The following is a 5000-nucleotide window of genomic DNA, read 5'->3' as shown; positions in this document are numbered from 1 at the left end:
TCCGAGCAGTTGCGTGATAAACGACCGTGTCGAAAGCCCAAACACCGCCGAGGCCAGTCGCCGCCGCCGCAAGGGCAGCCACGCAGCCTGGCGAGAGGCATCGTCTCGTGTAGCGTCGCCCCCGCCCCAACTGGAGTGGCCCAGTTTTTTGAACGGGACGGGAACTGCGAAGCACTTAGACCGACGGCGGACTACGACGAGAACGCCTTAAGCTTCGCCAACGTTTCGCCAACTCGTGCGGGAGACTTTTTCCGCTTCGCGGCAAGTCGTCGCGCCGTGCTCTCCGCATCAACCGCGTACGCAGCGAACCGCAAACGTCGGGCGCAGCCTCCTCACCTCCCTGCGCTTTGCGCGCGAACGTTCCCTGTTCGCGCGGCAAAGCCTGGAGGAGGCACGGCCCCGCAGCGTGTTCGAGCGCCCGGTCTACGGGACACCCTGCTTACTTCGAGGGCAACAAGCGCAACGCAAGGCTGCGATCTCGCGCACTTTGCGCACGGCTGGAGAAGCTTTGCTGGCCGGCTTTCGCTCCTCGTGTTTACCGTGCGTTAAAGTTGCGCGTCCGTGGCTCTCGCAGCTCTTGCGCGCCCGGTCGCAGAGAGGAGTACGCAACCTCGACCGCACTTTCCCTGCAGGCTTCCTTCCGACTCGAAGTCCTGCGGCGGTCTCAACGAGGTGCCACATCCTCAATGCAGTCGGTCGCCCCCGTTTCGGTTGGGCTCTGGCACGACGGTCGCCACCGTCTCGCCCTTGAGTGGCCGCTGTTGGCGCTCGCTGTGAGGTGTTCAGCGTGCTGTCCGTGTTGCCGACGCGGTCAAAACGAGTCGACGGCTCACGTTCCCTTGTGCGCCGAAGGCTCTCTTGATATGTGATCCGACCCTCAGACAGACGAAGCCAAGGGAAGACCCAAGGCCGCAATGTGCGTTCAAAGAATCAGTGCTCAGTGTGTCCTGCAATTCACACCAAGTCTCGCAGCTGGCTGCGTTCTTCATCGACCCGAGAACCGAGTGATCCACCGCTTAGAGTCGTGAAAAAGTGTTTGTTCAATTCCGTACAGTCAAAACCAAACGTTTCTGGCACTCGGCCAAACAGTGGCCAAGAAGGGCGCTTTTCAGCGCACGCTTGGACTCCAAAACTCTGCCGCGCCTTTTTCGGCTGCCGCAAATCGAGCAAACGGTGTGTTTCGGACGGCGTTTCGCTTTCGCTACTTGCGAGTGCTTTCGTGGTCCACCCCTCTATAAATACTCGGGAGGCGTCGAAGCCGGTTCTCCAAGCCGGACCCGTAGGTATCGTTGTGTGCTCGCTCTCATTGGCCCGCCTAACCAGAAAATGCCTGCGGTACACCCATTTGGATAAGAGTGCACGCAGATGCGGGCCTCGACGGCTACACATTTCCTCGGGCGGCCGCCTCCCGGCCTCCGTGGAGCGCGGGATGCACGGTCCCATCGACAAGCCTCTCCCGTTTTTACCGTGGCGTCGCGGTTCACCACGGCAGGCGGGTCGGTCTCCTCCGCATAAAAAGGGGGACCCCCGCTTTTTGTTCCACGAAATCGCACAAGCTTTTTTCGCATCCACGGTTTGCCACCGCACACCAAAATGCCGATCCGGCTGCCTACTTTAGCCAACAGGTGGAGCCAGGCGCGCCGTACTTGCGCGGCACTTCCCACGTCCACCGAAGTCGGTGCCAAGGACCACTTTCGGCGCCGGAGCCGCGTACGAGCCTACTCGAGGCGGAAGAACGAAGCCAGCAAGGGCCTGGCCGCAAGTGCGTTCAATTGTCGGGACGTCCAAGTCCCTCGTTCTTCCGTGCTTCCTCTTTCGGCAAGTCGTTGCGGCACCTTCCCAAAGCGCGCAGACCCGCTAATCGCGACGAGCGCGACGTGGCCGTGCCGCCTTTCCCTCGGCAGCAAGCAAAACGCCTGGCAACGTCGACGCTCCCCTAACCGCGATCTCGCACCGTGTTTCGTGTGGCGAATTCAAAAGCCGGCCGGCGCTGCTGCAACCATTACGGTCGGTACGCATACGCCGCGGAGGGCGGGACGGTCATCGGAGCGTGCGGTTCCTCCATCGAGTACTGCGCACCTCGGCCGTCGCATCGCCGTGCCATGACCGGCCGCGCGTCAACGCGAACCGGTGCCAGCGAGATCCCTCGCCTGCAAGAACCGACCGGCAGCCTCCGTCACCCGAGGACGCGGAGGCGCTTGCCGCGGACGGCGGGACGGTATGCACTGGTGCACAGCGGACCCGTCACATCGCCAGTTCCTTGACCGACCGCCGACGCTTGTGCCGTTCCTCTCGTACTTGGCAGTCGCCGCGCGATTGTCGGGTCTCGTTCTTGCACGCTCGAACGGTCGGGAGGGCACTCGGCTGGCGTTTCGGGAACGCGCAGCCTCGCCTTCTACCGACGTAACCACGACTCGCCGTTCGCGCTCCGCCGCTCCTGTTTACAGTACTAGGCGGTCCCGCAGCGGTCGGGTCGCGCATTTCGAGCGCTTCGAGCCACGGTGCAGTGGCGGGTCGAAAGCCGACCTATGAGTGCGTTGCGCCGTTTGTACCCGCGTCCGCCACCTGGCCGACCGTCCAAGGTCGCGGTGTTGGCGTCCGCTGGGCGCAACAATTTGTCACGGGGTGCCGCTCCACATTCAGGCAGCCCCGTGGGGAAAAGCCGACCCCGCGTCCAAACGGGGTCAGCGGCAGAAAGTGTCGGGCGCAGACGCAGCTGAGGCGCTCACCCTTCACAATCCGTTAATGATCCTTCCGCAGGTTCACCTACGGAAACCTTGTTACGACTTTTACTTCCTCTAAATGATCAAGTTTGGTCATCTTTCCAACAGACCGGCGCAACCGAAAGGCCGCGCCGGACATCGGTCCGAAGACCTCACTAAATCATTCAATCGGTAGTAGCGACGGGCGGTGTGTACAAAGGGCAGGGACGTAATCAACGCGAGCTTATGACTCGCGCTTACTGGGAATTCCTCGTTCAAGGGGAACAATTGCAAGCCCCTATCCCAATCACGAAAGAAGTTCCACGGGTTACCCAGTCTTTTCAGACAGGGATAAAGACACGCTGCTTCCTTCAGTGTAGCGCGCGTGCGGCCCCGGACATCTAAGGGCATCACAGACCTGTTATTGCTCTGTTTCGTGCGGCTAGGAGCCGCTTGTCCCTCTAAGAAGGTTGTAAGGTGCTGGGAACCCCGCACCTATTTAATAGGCTAGAGTCTCGTTCGTTATCGGAATTAACCAGACAAATCGCTCCACCAACTAAGAACGGCCATGCACCACCATCCACCGAATCAAGAAAGAGCTCTCAATCTGTCAATCCTCCCAGTGTCCGGGCCGGGTAAGTTTTCCCGTGTTGAGTCAAATTAAGCCGCAGGCTCCACTCCTGGTGGTGCCCTTCCGTCAATTCCTTTAAGTTTCAGCTTTGCAACCATACTTCCCCCGGAACCCAAATACTTTGGTTTCCCGGAAGCTGCCCGCCGAGTCATTTGAGTAACTCAGGCGGATCGCTGGTTGGCATCGTTTATGGTCAGAACTAGGGCGGTATCTGATCGCCTTCGAACCTCTGACTTTCGTTCTTGATCAATGAAAACATTCTTGGCAAATGCTTTCGCAGTAGTTCGTCTTGCGACGGTCCAAGAATTTCACCTCTAGCGCCGCAATACGAATGCCCCCGTCCGTCCCTCTTAATCATTACCTCGTATTCCAAAAACCAACAGAACAGAAACGAGGTCTTGTTCTATTATTCCATGCAAGTTTATTCAGGCGACTCGCCTGCGTTGAGCACTCTAATTTTTTCAAAGTAAAAGCACCGGCCATCTCGAGGCACACAATGAAGTGCACCAAGAAAGAACCGGCATGATGTTCAGTCCGAGCCGTCGCATCGGGTAGATGCACTACTCGTCTGGAACTGAGATCCAACTACGAGCTTTTTAACCGCAGCAGCTTTAGTATACGCTATTGGAGCTGGAATTACCGCGGCTGCTGGCACCAGACTTGCCCTCCAATTGATCCTCGTTAAAGGATTTAGAGTGTACTCATTTCAATTACGGGGCCTCAAAAGAGTCCCGTATTGTTATTTTTCGTCACTACCTCCCCGTGCCGGGAGTGGGTAATTTGCGCGCCTGCTGCCTTCCTTGGATGTGGTAGCCGTTTCTCAGGCTCCCTCTCCGGAATCGAACCCTGATTCTCCGTTACCCGTAACAACCATGGTAAGCAAGTAACCTACCATCGAAAGTTGATAAGGCAGACACTTGAAAGAAACGTCGCCGGCTCGTGGCCATGCGATCAGCACAAAGTTATCCAGAGTCACCACACAATACGGGCCGAAACCCGATCGATCTTGGTCTAATAAAAGCACCCGTTACCCAAAGGGCTCCAGGCTCACTGCATGTATTAGCTCTAGAATTGCCACAGTTATCCAAGTAGGAAGAAACGATCTAAGGAACCATAACTGATTTAATGAGCCATTCGCGGTTTCGCCTTATTTCGGCATGTACTTAGACATGCATGGCTTAATCTTTGAGACAAGCATATGATTACTGGCAGGATCAACCAGGTAATCGTTCGACTGCGCGTCCGTCCTCGCCTTCGGCGGGCCGGACGCAGTCTGTGTGCGGCGGAGGCCACCTTCAGGCGCCCCAACACGCTTATTTTGCACTCCGAGATGACGGCGTTCGAGCTCGCTACGGCACAACCTTCCCGAAAGACGAGTGGGAGCCGTGCGGCAAGAAGCACGTTCATGCTCGCTCTTTTTCGTTGCATCGACTCGGTCGCGCCGTGCGGGTTGCCCAAGCCCGCTGCACTGTCGGTGGACCGGCCGGAACTAGCAACGGAGCCGAGACTGCAAAGCCGCCAGACGACGGGTCACGCCCGCGTCTTCGGCGCTTTCGCATCTGAATCGCCCGAGGACGACACGGAACACACCTCGATATCGTGGTAAAACGGCACCGTCCGACAACCAGCCCCTAACGCATCAAGCGGATGAGGCTGCAGACGACTGC

At 58.2% G+C, this 5000-nt stretch overlaps 2 non-coding genes across 2 annotated transcripts; both read right to left on the bottom strand.

The window, feature by feature from the left end:
• Positions 1-871: 871 nt before the first annotated feature.
• Positions 872-1024, bottom strand: LOC142796092 (5.8S ribosomal RNA). The gene has a single exon (XR_012893542.1). It is a non-coding gene; the product is annotated as a 5.8S ribosomal RNA (ribosomal RNA).
• Positions 1025-2743: 1719 nt separating this feature from the next.
• On the bottom strand, positions 2744-4558 carry LOC142796094 (small subunit ribosomal RNA). The gene has a single exon (XR_012893544.1). It is a non-coding gene; the product is annotated as a small subunit ribosomal RNA (ribosomal RNA).
• Between the last annotated feature and the right edge of the window lie 442 nt (positions 4559-5000).

This window comes from Rhipicephalus microplus, unplaced genomic scaffold (genome assembly GCF_043290135.1).
Source record: "Rhipicephalus microplus isolate Deutch F79 unplaced genomic scaffold, USDA_Rmic scaffold_1095, whole genome shotgun sequence".
Classification (NCBI taxonomy): domain Eukaryota; kingdom Metazoa; phylum Arthropoda; class Arachnida; order Ixodida; family Ixodidae; genus Rhipicephalus; species Rhipicephalus microplus.
This window is presented reverse-complemented; position numbering and strand designations above follow the sequence as displayed.